General features: G+C 37.3%; 1 protein-coding gene across 1 annotated transcript in view; it reads left to right on the top strand.

Moving 5' to 3' along the window:
- The first annotated feature begins 6086 nt into the window (after nucleotides 1-6086).
- The window catches only part of fndc3ba (fibronectin type III domain containing 3Ba), a 132466-nt gene continuing 122369 nt past the window's right edge, over nucleotides 6087-16183 (top strand). Inside the window, exon 1 of the mRNA XM_038292334.1 lies at nucleotides 6087-6207. The gene's annotated coding sequence lies outside the window, so the exon portion shown is untranslated. The remainder of the gene's footprint in view (nucleotides 6208-16183) is intronic.

Below are 16183 nucleotides of genomic sequence, written 5' to 3'. Positions count from 1 at the left end.
CCTAAGGAGCTCCTACAGTACACGTCTGAATCAAATCAGTGGCTCGTTACCATGCCTTTGCTGAGTAAAATGCTTACATTCAGTTGTATTAGAGAAGAGATGCATCTAAAAGTTACAGGATGGTTGCTATTCAGGACTGGACTTTAGCACGCCTGCTGTGAGCTGACTCCTAAACATTAAAAATGGAGGTACACCACAGTAGCACCAGCATCTGGTCCCTTCAAGTCCTGTTGGTCCTCAGAACATTAGAAAATACACCAAAAACATTTCACTTCCCCACCCTCCGGTTTAATGAGCATCATTTGGAATAGCTGCCATAAGGTGTATAATAAACTTGGACAAGTTCACAGATCCACAGTTTAGGTGAGAAAATTATCTGACAGGACAACTATTGTTGTTAGACTTTTCAAATCTTTATGAAAGATGAAGACATGGCTGAAATTAAGTTGAAAATGTTTTTCTTCTTGCCTAGTGAGACCAAAACTGGACCCTCCGCCTCATTTCCAAAATGTTATCTGCTATAGAAAGCTAAAATGGCATACCACCCTGAACATATCATCCCTATTTTGAAATATGGTATGATCATGCAGAGCATGGTTTTCTGGGGAAAGGAAATGGAAGCTGGTAATAGTTGATAGAAAGATGGATGCAGCTAGGTATAGGGATGTCTGGGAAGAAAACCTGCAAAAAACGTAAAACTATGGTGTGAGTTAACCTTTCAGCAGATGCTTACACATACACGGTTTGGTTATACAAGGAAACAGTTTCAATCAAAACATCATCTAATAAAATTAGATGATGTTTTGTAAGAAAAGTACAATGAAATCCACTGATATTAAGACTGAAGAAACATTTAAGGAGTTTTAATACTTTGGGTGAACTGTACCAGTCCACATATATACCTACAGTAATGCATCTCACCTCTCCTGTGGTGGAATATTAAAATGTCTAAGATATAATCCAGAAAGATTTACCCAGTTGTTCCTTTAACATCACACTCCAACATGTCTACCTTATTTATAAGAATTCATTTAACCCTACCTCTGAGTTTTGGGATTGAAACTAATGCGAAACCTCAGACTTTCCTAGCCTTAGAGGTTATCATTATTTTTATTTTTTGACTTTGAACTTGGAAAGTCCAACTTGTGAGCTGAAATGGTATGCAAAACTTTCCCATGAGTTACATGCCACAAAACAGAAACATAGATAAGCTAGGTCTGACATCATTCCCTGACCCTTACTCTATCTGGCCTATTTATGTATCCCAACTTTAAGCAGTAAATGGACACTGCTTGTTTTGACGCATGGTACTGTGCACTGATGAAAGGGCGATGAGTCGACTGAACACAAGCTAGATAATTACTCCTTCAAAGATGTAATGAGCCACAAGTATGTAGAGTAAGCAGTCACAGAGAATGTCAGGCCTGCAAACAAATACCTGAGACAAATGACAAGAACAGACAAAACACAAAGGAAAGGGAGAGAATGTCATTAGACTTTAATGATAAACCTTAGTTCATTCAAAGGTGCTAGCAGCCATGTGAATAAACCCAGCTTGTTTAAAAAAAAAAAAAAAACTGCATCAATATGTATGCTGTCCTTGAATAGCGTCCGAACCTATTAGCTTATCAACACCTTGTTGAAGTATTTTTGGTTTACACATTTTACAGATTTTTCTTATAGTTACGCACTTGTACCACCCCTTGATTTAATGGCGCCCTGAGCAGTGAGACATATTAAACATATCTGATGGCACAGCTGAGAAAGCCTAGACTTTTCACTCAGAGCAGAGATACTTATCACTATAGCATATTGGATCAAAGCTAAAGGACTAACAAAACCATCAGAGCCACGAACAGCCGACATCTTAAGGTAACTGCAAATATTTTAAGGGTGCTTAGCAGTAGAGGTGTTTGAAGAGCATTTATGCAAAGCAGAATAATCTCAGGACTTCCTGTCCTTCATCTTTATTCCCATTATATGTCAAAGTGACACTTTTCAATAAGGATTTATCTAGCATGTGGCCTTGACTGTGGGTAAGAGAGTCTTAATCAAAGACAAAAAGAAAAACAAAACAGAGATATATATGCTGCAAGCAGATCTGCATTTTAGGAGCAAGGCCGACTCTGATCTCATCAGTCCCAATAGGGAGTCTTTTCCCCTAAACTCAATAGTTTATCCAGCAGGGAAAAAGTGCACATCAGACTCCTATATGCTTCCCCTCTTGTCTGCAATAACATCAAACTCATACTGGATTTTGCAGAAGGTAGAGCGACTGTAAAAGCTAATCAGAAAGAAAATCATGAAAATGAGTCACCTGAGGATTTAAACTGCAAATACAAGCACTTCAACAATTGGTGCGCTCTTTATGTCCAGTTATATAGCAGTTTCAACAAAATCTAATTTGCAACAAGGTGACAGGAAACAAGTTAATCTCTCTTGTCACTTGCTAAAAAATCTTCTTTCCCTGAAGCTTTTAACCATTTTGTTATAGACTGTTAATTTGAAATTGATTTATGTATGTGATAAACCAACACAAAGTAACATATCATTTTTTACAATGGCTTTAAAAATATCTTAACAGTAAAAGATTCAAATGTCTCATCTGCATGCATCCAAATTAGGAAAACACCTTTCCCTGTGGTTATAGGTGCAGTACTGCAATCTAATGTTTTGCCTGTATTATATAGTGTTTAAAAAGGGGGCACATTTCTGACACTTCTGGTAACACAGCAATATATCTTATTAAGAGAAAAAACTGAACATATGATACTGTGACAGCTTGTATAACAGCAAACATTTGCTGTCCTCTGAAAAAAACTTCACATAAGGCCATTAATATCTAAACTACTATCAACAAAAGTGACTACAAACCTTAGTGAAAATGTTGAAAAATGTCAATGATTTATGTGGCCACACTTATTTCTCTGCATGTAAAGGTGAGCATTAAGTTCGGTAGAAAAAGAAGTATTTAGTTTGAGACTAAATTAATTTAGTGAAAAAAAATGTATTATTGCTCTTTTAAAATAATTTCTATAAAGTTTATAATGTTAACATTATGAATCAAACCCTAAAAAAACATCATTTTCAAGTTTTTATTTTGTTGGTTAGATAATTCTGTTTCATAATCCAACAATAACACTCTGTGTTCCTGCAATATGTTAAACTGCTGACAGGGGGCTCCACTTTCAGCGTCTGTGCACATATACAGTAGAAGTTATTTCCTTACAATACAAGCAGGATGTTTTATCTGCCTGCATATCAGTCTCTATAGTGATGTTGATTATATTCTTTTAAAAAAAAATAAACAGACCCCAGTTTGAATCATCAGCAGCGAAGTGTCCCACTGAATGACTTTACAGTATTGGCTGTTTTCTTAGTGCAGTTGCTGGAATGTGTGAGAGTTTTGTATGTCTGCCAGGACAGAGAAATCTAGAACTCGGGGGCAATGAGTGTATTTGGCTGAGTCTGCTTGCTTGAAAATACAGCAAGGATTACCACTGGAGACAGGTATGTATGAACTAGCAAAACAATATAAATGTTTTTGCTATTTTTCAAGCTGCTTGTGGTTCTGTCAATGCAAATATACAGCATGGTTATTCAGTTTTCTCTGTCTTTATAAAGTATTTAATGTGATTTTGAAAAATGTACGTCTACTGGTGGCTTTAGATCCCTTTAAGTGGATGGATGGATGGATGGATGGATGGATGGATGGATGGATGGATGGATGGATGGATGGATGGATGAAAGGATGAATGGGTAGGTGAATAGGTATAGATAGATTATCATCTCAAATATCCTTAATTCAGTTGTGTAATCTTCTTTGTATATCTTCATATAAAATATGTAACAATTTACGACAGTAGCTTTAAAGTTTTGATTTCAGGCAATGAAACCTAAGAGTTTCACATTTGTCATGTCACTGTGCTACAGTGAACTCCTTCGCTGCTGTTTATACAGTAGTTTAATAATTATGCGACTGTTCAAGGACACGTAAATTACCAATTTGTTAGCATTCAATAAGGATTGTTGTTGCTGTTTTAAAATGTGTCAGGGGACAAATCTGCATAGTATTACCAATTTTAAAGGAATACATTTTTCAGTGTTTTTCATGTGGAATATCAATGCTATTCTAAACTTGACACCACTAAACAAACACAAACTATGCTGATGTTAAACCAGAGTATTTAAAAAGAAAACAATTATAGGTAATAACTTGTATTTCCTTCAACTTTTTGTCTGTAACATAAACAGACTTTCCTACAGAAGCTGGTCTAGCTTCTGTTGCTCCTGAGTGACCATTGAACAGTTTGACACAGGTCATAGCATATTGCTCTTGTTATTCGTGGTTTACAGACAGGGAGCATGTCGACATGAAAGGTAAACTGGTGCAATCGGCAATTGGCCTTGGTCATGTTTGCAGAAAGGTTCACAGTCCTGTTTGCGTGACTGTTCATCACAGTTTTTTTTTACTGTGGGGCATGACTTACAGTTAAGGAAACGGATATTGTCCAGTATGGTCCAGATATGGTCTTTCTGAAAAATGGAAGATAAGCAGTGGAAAGGAATGGATGGATAGATGGCTACCATCAGGCAATTAAAAATATCTTCATCCTTTTATATTTTTCCATAGCGTCACATAAGGAGGCAGTTTATTTAAGCTCATGCCTTAAAAAGAATCCACGTGTGTTTAGGATCAATCATATGTTGTAAATAAATCTATTGGAAGCTTATCAATTGATTGGCATCATAATTTGTCCTTTGACCAATTTCTTCACATCAAAAAGATATATTAGTTTAAGTTTAAATTTCTAAATTTAATAATGTAATGAAAGGAATTTTAAATCTTCATATATTTATTGAATTTAGTTAATACAAATATGCAATATATTTTTTCTATAAAAGATTGGCATACTGCTTTAAACTGTTGACTTTTCACATGTTGCAAGAAGTTGATCATAAAATGTAACCAGTGGTGGAAAGTAACAACGTACATTTATTTGATTACTATAACTAAGTATATTTTTTAGTGTGTTTACTTGAGTAATTATTTTTTGTGGGGGGACTTATCTTTCATTCGACTATGTTTGAGTCATGTATTGCACTTTCTACTCGATTACACTTCAAGGAAGCAGCTAGTTACTTTTTCCTTTAGGCTCAGCTTATCTTTGTAATCCACTGTTACTGTTTTTCTGTATTGAAATGTAAGACACCAGCCTTTAGGACTGAATTTGGACAACACTGTTTTAGGGATTTGCATGACATTCCACAAATGTGAGAAACTCAGGGCAGATATTATTTGTCGTTTATACATTTTATCAGGCCGTTAGTTTTTGCCATGTGGCCAAGTTGTTGGATAAGTTCTCAATTCAGAGTTGTGATTTCTTTGTGGTCATATATTCAACCTCAAACCTCAATTCAACAGTGAAAGTGTGCCGGGAATCAAGACGCTCCTGTTTTCTATATGGTTTAATAATCAAAATAACTCTCCTTAGTTTTCGGTGGCAGTTTTATGCTAAAGTCCTTTATAAGTGATTTAGAATTTGTAGCACAGTGGTTCTACACAGCAATACAAAATTAAAGTTTTTGAATACTTAATAACTTTTAAATGCATTTAGTTTTTAATATTCAATTAATTTCAAAAGTGAGTACTTTATACTTGAGTAGATTATTGACCCAGTAACTTTTACTAGGGCAACTTTGTCCGCCACTGCCATTAACAGAGATAAAAGCTTGAAGACATCAGCCATTTTTGTATGATTGATAAAATTTAGTTTCTGTTTGTTCATAATAATTTCCAATGCAGATTTTTGTCAAAAAAAAGTCTGTATCTGCAAAAGCATGATTTTAACTTTTGAAATACATATTTTTTCAATAACGCTATTTCTAATTTTGATTCCAATTTTGCGTGGAAAGTTTCCTTAATGAGTTTAATTTAATTTCTGTTATTTTTTGTGTGCTTGTAAAGCTGATCTCTGTGTGTCAGCTATGTAAATACGCAGCAGGCATTACGGTAAAGAGAGAGAGAGGGAGAGAGAGAGAGAGGAAAATCGGGGGCGGGCCTGCGATCCATGTGCGTCGCTTTTGATTGACATGGCGGAGTTTCACAGTAAGACCAGCGCCGCGCCAGCAGACAGGCAGGACCCGACCCTGGGAATAAAAAAACGCGCAGCAACGTCTGTTTGAAGATTCTTTTATTACCGCAAGGTGAGTCTTTTTACACTTTTTACAAACTACAATTCTTGGAGTTGACACAGCAGAGGGGTAGATAAAAGTGCGGCCAGCGACAAGGACAAAAATGGTAATAATAATAAAAAAGTTTCCGAAGTGCGCCTCTGTGTGTGAGTTGGAGGATCCGTGCGCTGACGCCGGCAGTCTGGGCCACTTGGTCAGTGCAGATCAAGAAGGAAAGCTGTGGAGAAGCTCTGGGAGGGAGCAAATCAAAACTTTTTTGGGACAGATTTTTGTTTCCAGTTACTTTAAAAGAAAAGGCGAGAGAGGAAGAAGCAGGAGAGCGGGGACCGTGAGACTGAATATGTGCGTCTGGAGCTTTACTTGCTCCCGATTTGTCTTCTTTCGCGAAAGAATGTGTTTTTGTCTCCGTAGACTCCAGATGGATTGAGTGCGCAACAGGACAGAAAAACTTACTCGACGCACGTTTCTAACAGATCGCAGTTGTTGCGCGTCTTTTTCTTTTGCATTCAGGAAAACTAAAAAAAAAAAAAAAGTTGTTGCATATTCAAGCAACTTTAATTTTTGCCCCTAGTTAAAAACACAACTGAAAAGAAGATGCTGAGGCAGTCATATTTGACAAGAGAGGTTTGGTTGCGAAACCATTGAAGTGACGCTTTAATAGGGTATATGGCTTTGGATAACTGGCGAGAAGCTAAAAAAAAAAAGGGAGGGGGGGGGGGGAGCTTTACCGACTTTCCGTAAAGTTTCAGCGCGGTTGCAAAATGAAGTTAAAAAAAAAGGCTTTGGGGAGGAAAAAAATCCCAACTCCAGCATAACCTAGCATTCCTTCCAGTCAGTCTGTCTGACTCCCTCTCCGTCTCCCCCTCTCCCAGAAACGACTACGTGTCTGTTTGTGCAGGGAAAACAAATCCTCCTCTCAGCCTCTCTGATGCAGACGTGGAAATCAAACATTGGCCTCCTGCTCAAAACGATCGATCATGTTGACTTCACGTACCTCCAGAGAGGACACGCTTTAAAAGTTACCTCATCACTCTGCTGCTGCTGCTGCTGAAGGTCTGGATGGGAATTAAAGGATAGAGGTCTTCAATTCTTGTTAGTCGGCCTGTTTGCTGCTTAATAACAGGTGTGAGAGGTTTCATTGTCGGGCTGTCATCATTATCCATTGAGGGTGGGTGGGTGTATGAAGGAGGGCATCCCCTGGATCCAGTGGGTATGTTGGAGAAAACAGCTTCGGGAACACTGAAGCAAGGTTAATCTTACTATACTGGGTTTTTAATAAGACCAATCCGTCTCACTTTAGATAAATTTTGCCACCTTTACAGCAATGCATTGTTGAATTTGTGTATTCCACCTCCCAATTAGGGTTTGATACATACATTTATATTGTTCATATCCTATGTTTTCATGGTTTTAGATTATTTTCCCCTAATTAAAGGGTCAGTAAATTAAACTTTTTTTATTCAATACATATCCATTTTTCGTTGTTTCCTTTTTTTCGCCCCTATGCTGATATATATTTTAAAAGGATTTTCTGTATAAGTCATATTTCTGGGCTGACCTACAATATGCCACAGGGGCTACATATCCTGGGTATATGCCATAGCATCCTCCAGAAGAAGCTGCAGAAGTTTTCCTCCTGGAATTTTTATGTGCCATCAACCACATGCCCCTTATTTCCAACCAGGTGGATGTTTCATACCCACTTTGACAACCAACAACCTAAACGAACGTTCCATTATGGTCACCTTGTCTCTCTAGTATTTTGTTTTTGTATGGTTCTGTCTGCAGTGGGGTCTCTTGTTTTGTACCCAGCCCTTTGTGCCTTCTACAGTGGGATGCACAATTTCATACCCTGCAAAGTAATTTTCTTTAATGGCTTTATCGACCCTTTCCTAATTTGTACCACTGCTGTTTTTGATGTTTTTTATAAGTCTGCCGAGGGGCCTTTGGTAATCTTTTTTTCTGACTATACTTAAAATCAATAAAAGCTTTAATAATGAACTTATCAGAGGGAATGTAAATACATGACATAAGGATCTAAAAACCATTTCCACCATAAAATGATAGCATTGATGTGATGTCATTGACTCAAAAATACACAAACCTTAAATGGCATTTCCTTTAGTGCCATTTTTAAAATATTAATTATTTTGGTAATTCCTGCAAAACTATTTCATAACCAGGCTGTTTTTCTGTTTAATTTTATTTTTGTATATTTAGTAGCACCTTTTACACACTCCTTACTTCCTTTTTAATGGAGGTTGGGGTGAAGGGGGACTCGGAGTAATCCGATCCCAAATGTATGACGTCAGATGACATTCCTTTGGTAGAAGGCTGATGTGGCCATGATGTTTTGACACCCCCTTCTTTTCCTTTGCTTTGAAAAATCTGATGTAGAGTTTTTCGCAGGATTGTTGGGTTGGAGGTTTAGAGATGAATGAGGCTGGCCTCCAGCTGAAAAGGTGTGTTTAGGTTTAGAGTGGAGAGGAATTCTTCCCGTAGAGCATGAATGAACAATTTATTTTGCTTCCAGAAGTCAGGAGCCTCAACAAGGTTCAGAAGAGTTCAGGAAAGCTTTATTGTGGGTTTACTTTGTAGATAGTAAAGCCATTCTTTTTTTCCTCACTTGTTCCTAAAAGCCGTCTTTTTATTTAGCTCAGTATCTAACTCAGGTTTCAGCAGGTAATAAAGGATTACACTCGGGATTTGGGGAGGCCTCCGTGGTCTCCAGCCCTGAATTCAGCCATTCTTAGTTTTTAGATTCCTTATCAAAGTCTACAGCCTTCGTCTGACAGAAATATCCACTTCATTGATAAAACTGTGAAAAATAAGCCTTCTGTCATTGAGCAGTTAACCAATTGAATTAATATTTTTATATTTTTTTTCTCAATAATCAAATGCTTTCCTTGTCCTACTTTATTTTCATGCTTTGTAAGGGTTGAATTCCTAATTCTTAATTTGTGCTTTTCTGGTTTTAATAAACATTGGTGTTTAAAACGGTTTGGAAAGCTGTACGGCTAAATGACCTTAGCATCTTTTAGCTCTTTGTTAAGCCTGTGATCCCAACACCCAGCTCCTACTTTTTTGATCATAGCTTTTCTGTTCCCCCTTCATATCCAAAACCAAAAAGAACTATGTTCCAGCTAGATTTATATAAATAGCGAGCTTTGTTCCTTTATTATCAGTTGGGTTGAATAAACCTTCCATAAGTTAAAAAGTTCTGTAACTGTTAGAGCTTATCATACAGGTGTGAATTATGCCATGGTGATGTATTTATGTTGCTTTTCCACTTAAAATTTTGTTTCCACTTTCAGTCATTATGGGTTTAAATTAGGGGAAAGTTTATAAGTTGTAGAGCCAAAGAGAATTTTATGCTGAAGTCCTTTACAAGTGATTTCCTTTACAAGTGATTTTTTTGGGAGGTGGGGGGTGGGTTCTTCACCTTTAAGGAATAATTTATCTTAAACCTCTGTTTCTCCCTCTGTCGTACAGGCTTGTGGCTTTCACCTCAGAGACACTCTGTAGCTCTGCTGTCTTCCTGCACCAGCTTGTGGTTTTCCTTCTAGCCCAATAAAATCTCTGGTACGCCTGGTCTAAATGAGGTCAGGAAAGGGGCAGGATGATACTTGTCATTGTATGTATATGCTTGTGTCTCTGAGTGGTAGCCTAGAACATGTTATCCAATGGGTAGAGTTACTGAGCAGTGCTTGTGTATCAGGGACAGAGACTGGAGGTGTGGTAGAGTTACTCACTGAACACAATGCCACCCTGGAAACAGTGTGTGAGCATGTAAAAGAGGTAAATGAGAGTCCTAATAAAAAATGTTTGCTGTTTGGGATCTTGTTACGCAGATTTTCCAAGATTTTGAGCTATTGTTATGTTTTCTAGGGCGTTTTCTAATAGAACAATAATAAGTATGATACGCGCAGTTAACAGGTCCTTCCCTAAAAGTTCAACCTAAACTTACAGCTAGGAGATTTCCAAGTGTTGCTAACATGTCCTAATCTAGCATTCTCTATGATACTTGAGTTACCTTCAGCCTTCCTGTTATCTCCTGATGAGGTCTGGCTCTCTGCTGCAGCATCCTTAACAGATGGCAGACAATTCTCTCAGTTCAGTTACATACGGTTTCCATTTAAAAGGCTTCACACAACCTTTGTTTTTCTGTTTCCGTACTCTCCGTCTTCATTTCAAAGCACTTCACAGATACCCAATATGGCTAACCTTGATTCTTTTTGCTTCAGTAACATCAACAGCTTGGAGGATAATGTGGTAACTGCAATATGTCTGCTACTATACATGATGCATTTACTGAAATAAATATAGAAAAACTTGTGTGATTTCTGTCCTCAACCTCTAAAAGATGCCTATTGATAACTAACGTATCTTTAAAATGTTGGTGAAATTCAACACTATGAATAAAAAAAAAGTTACTGGAAGCACAAGATCTTTAATATTGCAAGATAAATACAAAATTAATTTCCATTGTCTCTTTAAAAATGTAAAACATTGTATGTCTCCATTCTTAAGAACTTTCTTATTTCAGTTTCTTTTCATTTTTTGTCAATAAACTATTGTGTTTTACCTACAATCTTGGTATTGTAGCTACATTTTGAATATTTCTATCCTATTAAATACTTTTAAACTCATATGTTTTAAGAAATTTTTTTTGTAACACTTTGTTTGAATAAGTCATAATACCATTAAGTTTTTATAAGACCATTTACTAAGATAAATGTATGGGTTATCTCTCCTTGAACAGTCCAGCATTTTCAATCACACATTCTGTAGCACACTGCTGGTCAGCTGACTAAAAAAGGCCATAAGTGAAATAATAATTTGCCTTTTTAGAAAATGTCTGACTGAGGAAAACAAAAGCAAAGCACAGACAGGCGTGGTTTTGACCAGCCAAATTTGATTTTTTAATCAGTGTATCACCAGGTAAAGGAAAATGTTCAGTCTTACTTTGAAAATTAGTTTTCATATGAATCAAAAAATTTGAAGTTACCCTTCCAAAAATAGCTGCTTGGCATCATACCTATCTGTAAGTCTCGAGATTTCATGAAAGATTGCTGTCCTTATTGTTGCTGTAGCCGATTTTCTGCTTGGTCAAGTGAACAGGCCTCTTCCCGCTTCCTTATGTGCAGAGATGGGAAGTAACGAAGTACAAATACTTCGTTACTGTACTCAAGTAGATTTTTCTGATATTTTTACTTTACTTTACTACTTATTTTTATGGCGACTTTTTACTTCTACTCCTGACATTTTTACACAAATATCTGTACTTTCTACTCCTTACATTTTAAAAAATTGTCTCGTTACTTTAGTTTTGAATCATTTCAATGGAGTTACCGTTATTATTTTTCACGTCATCAATACCAAATTCAATCTAATTGGATGTGAATCTACGTTGCATTTGACGCACCACTACAAGATGAATCGACAGATTCGGCGGTATTCATTGGCGGCAAATCATTGCAGCTTGGTGGCGGTGGCGTTAGCATAGTAGCATGGACGACGAGATGATTGAAAATGAACACAACAGAGATCTAGTCCTATTGGCAGACATCCATTTAAAATGTAGGCAACGGCATGAAAAAAGTGGTTTCTACTTTTACTTTTATACTTTAAGTAAATTTACAAGCCTGTACTTTGTTACTTTTACTTGAGTAAAGAAGTTTAATCAGTACTTCCACTTTTACCAGAGTATTTTTTAACACAAGTATCTGTACTTTTACTCAAGTACGGAAAGTGAGTACTTTTGCCATCTCTGCTTATGTGTGATGAGACGGGTTGGTTTGGAGGTGATCAAGCGTTCCTACCTGGTCAGGTCAAAGGGTTAACACCTGGAGAGCTTTCAAACAGAGCTGTGGTGAACTCACTGCTGTCTTTTCTTAGTGATCTTTTGTTAAAAGCCCATGTGAAGCAGGCAGGTATGTTGGTCTTAAAAGAGCCAGTTGAATCTTGATATATGATGCATTGCACATACTTGCTCATTCTGTCACTGTGATTGATTGCGCAACTTTACATGTATGGAGTAGATTATGCAAAACTTTGTAGGTGTCACTGACAAAGTGACAACTCTGTTAGCGCCATCACAGACACAAGGTCAAACTGTAATACCAGGGAACGATTTTAGGCGGATGTATGAGTGGGGTTTGCATTTGATGTTGCTTTAAGTTTCTGACTTAACTCATTAATTCATTAACATGTGTGTTTATGTGGTTATGCATTTGCCGCTGTGGCATTGTGTAAACTTTTGCAGGTGTGAGGCAGAAGCGTGTTTTGAAACTGCCCTAATTCAAAGACAGCAGCTGCTGATCTACTCTTAGCTGCTTTCACTTTCCATTTCCCGGATTTTCCTCTCTGTTTCTGCTTGTTCTTGCCCCTCTATTCTCTCTCTTTGTGTCTCTCTTTCCTTCTCTTCCTCACCCCCTTTTCTCTGCTCTATGTATGGTGGCTTTTTTTTGAAGTATCCCAGCATTCCGTGTTTACTTGGCATGGAGCTGTAATGTTTACCCTGCTCTTTCTCTCTGCCTTCCCTGCATTGCTCCCTCCTTCTCTTGCTCCCCAATCGCCTCCACCCTTTTTTTTGTTTCACTTGATAATTTCCTGCATTGTTGACAGTTGATTCAAAAGATAAAAGTGACTTTCAGCTTCTCGCCTATTCCATCATTATCTAACACTACTATTAGAAATAGGCTTTTAAACTCGCTTGAATCATCTCTCATAATTTTTACAGTCCCTATATTTATTATGACATTAGAGAGAGAGAGCTGTACTGAACAAATTATTCTGCTGTTGCTTTACGCTGACAGTAGAAACATGACAAAGAGTTATGGTGAAAAAAGTCCTTTTTAAGTTAACACAATTTTTAAAAATACAGTTGTGCTTGAAAGTTTACATACCCCTTCATTAAAGACTGAAAAAAAAATCAGCTGCCTGTAAAATATGAGATTAAGATTTGTGTTACTGTTAAATGCTTTTAGCAGTAATTAAGGTTTTTCAGGGATACTGTAAAGCCGTGCTTTTGTAATGAAGGTCATATGCACCAAGAATGTTTTAATGGCCAATGCCCAGTACCATGCACTAGAAATAATTCTTGACAATAATCATTTCAAGAGTCAAGAATCTTTAGAAAGGGTTCTTAATTCTCATTTACATAAAGCTTAGGTAATTATTTAGTATGGAGAGAGTTTTTGTGATGCAGCCTGTTCTTAGGCAAGACAAGGCAAGGCAAATTTATTTGTATAGCACAATTCAGTACAAAGACAATGCAAAGTGCTTTACCTGATTAAAATATAGAAAAAATAAAACTGAATCTAAACAAGTAGAAAAAAAGAATAATAAAAAATGCAGAAACAAGAAAGAACATTAAAAACAGTTGGACCAAAAAAAAAAAAAAACACAAACTTGAGTTTTGCTGATGGCGGTATTCAAAAAACCTGTATGCATTCTGCTTTGATCAAAGTGATACAATTCAATTCAATTCAGTTTATTTATATAGCGCCAAATTCACAACACATGTCATCTCAAGGCACTTTACAGTTCAACCAGATCATACAGTCAAATTAATACAAAGTTTTCTATCTAAGGAAAACCAGTTGATTGCATTGACTCATTGACTCAAATACAATCCCCCACACTAAGCATGCTTGTAGCGACAGTGGAGAGGAAAAACTCCCTTTTAACAGGAAGAAACCTCCAGCAGAACCAGGCTCAGTGTGAGCGGCCATCTGCCGAGGCCGACTGGGGTTCACGGAGACAGAAGCAGAGATACAAAAGCAGCTGTTAAAGGCGGCCCCGTCCAGGAAACACACAGCCAGGCAATCGAGCTCCAAGGCAGCTCCCATGCCAGAGGACGAAGAGAGCACATCCACTCAGTCACGGTCAGAGAAACAGGACCACACTGGAAAACAGGCCGATCTCCAACATCTATAAACAAGGGTGTTGATAGAAGCAGCACAGCTGATGTTTCTTTCCAGGATGACGTCACAGCCAAACAGGAACAGACGAGGCAAAGCTACTCTGAGGAAAAGCAGAGAGAGCAGAAGGTTAGAGATTGAACTAACAGATTCTGCAGAATAGGAGAACAGAGAGAGAATGAAGCAGAATGATGAAATGGGGGTCCCTATGTCCTCCAAAAGTCTAAGCCTATAGCAGCATAACTATAGAGATAGCTCAGGATAACCTGAGCCACCCTAACTATAAGCTTTATCAAAAAGGAAAGTTTTAAGCCTAGCCTTAAAAGTAGACAGGGTGTCTGCCTCACGGACTAAAACAGGTAGTTGGTTCCACAGGAGAGGAGCCTGATAACTAAAAGATCTGCCTCCCATTCTACTTTTAGAAATTCTAGGAACCACTAGTAAACCTGCAGATTGAGAGCGAAGTGCTCTGTTAGGAAAATAAGGAACAATCAGATCTCTGATATAAGATGGAGCTTGGCCATTTAAGGCTTTATATGTGAGAAGGAGGATTTTAAATTCTATTCTTGATTTAACAGGAAGCCAATGAAGAGAAGCCAGGATAGGCGAGATATGATCTCTCTTTTTAATTTTCATTAGAACTCTGGCTGCAGCATTTTGGATCAGCTGAAGGCTTTTAACTACAGTTTGTGGACTTCCTGATAGTAAAGAATTACAATAGTCCAGCCTTGAAGTAACAAATGCATGGACTAGTTTCTCAGCATCACCCCTGGACAGGATATTTCTAATTTTTGCAATGTTCCTCAGATGAAAGAAGGAAATTCTGGAAACCTCTTTGATATGGGATTTAAATGACAGGTCCTGATCAAAAATAACACCAAGATTTTTTACTTTATTATCTGAAATCAGTTTAATCCCATCCAAATGAAGTGACTGACTAATCAGCTTCTTTTTCAGAGACTCTGGTCCAAAGACTATAACTTCTGTTTTGTCTGCATTCAGAAGCAGAAAGTTAAGAGTCATCCAGGTTTTTATGTCTTCAAGACATGCCTGTAATCTATGTAATGGGTTAGCTTCATCTGGATTTATAGACAGATATAGCTGGGTATCATCAGCATAACAGTGGAAATTAATCCCATGCTGTCTAATAATTCTACCAATTGGGAGCATGTATAAAGTAAAGAGAATTGGTCCTAGCACTGATCCCTGTGGTACTCCACAGGTAACCTTTGAGCGTGTTGAAGATCTATCATTAACATGAACAAACTGAATTCGATCAGATAGATAAGATTTAAACCAGTCTAGTGCTGTTCCTTTAATTCCAACAAAATATTCAAGTCTTTCTAAAAGAATATTATGGTCAACTGTATCAAATGCAGCACTAAGATCCAACAGGACGAGCACAGATACAAGTCCATTATCTGAGGCCATGAGAATATCATTAGTGACTTTCACCAGAGCTGTTTCAGTGCTATGATGAGCTCTAAAGCCAGACTGAAACTCTTCAAAAAGTTCATTATGGTGGAAGTGATTGCAAACTTGTTTGGCAACTACTTTTTCAAGAATTTTGGATAAGAAAGGAAGATTGGATATAGGTCTATAATTGACCAAGTCATCTGGGTCAAGAGACGGTTTCTTAAGCAGAGGTTTAATTACAGCAACCTTAAAAGCTTTAGGTACATATCCCTGTAACAGAGATAGATTAATCACATCTAAAATGGAGGAGGAGATCGAAGGGAATACCTCCTTAAATAACCTGGTTGGAACTGGATCTAACATACAAGTTGAAGGCTTAGATGAAGACAATAATTTTGCTAATTCAGAAAGTTCAACTGGATCAAAGCAGTCTAAACCCGGTTCAGATTCCATGACTACCTCAGGTACAATCGCGGATAGAGGAGTGCTTATGATCTTATTTTTAATAAGATCAATCTTATTTATAAAGAATCCCATAAAATCATTGCTGCTAAGAGCAGGTGGAATGGACGGTTCAACAGAGCTATGGCTCTGGGTGAGTTTGGCAACTGTATTAAAAAGAAATCTAGGATTATTCTTATTCTCCT

The sequence above is a fragment of the Cyprinodon tularosa genome, unplaced genomic scaffold (assembly GCF_016077235.1).
Source record: "Cyprinodon tularosa strain WSP-4 unplaced genomic scaffold, ASM1607723v1 ctg310, whole genome shotgun sequence".
Taxonomy (NCBI): domain Eukaryota; kingdom Metazoa; phylum Chordata; class Actinopteri; order Cyprinodontiformes; family Cyprinodontidae; genus Cyprinodon; species Cyprinodon tularosa.
The sequence above is the reverse complement of the archived record's forward strand: the minus strand, read 5'-3'. Positions and strand labels throughout refer to the sequence as shown.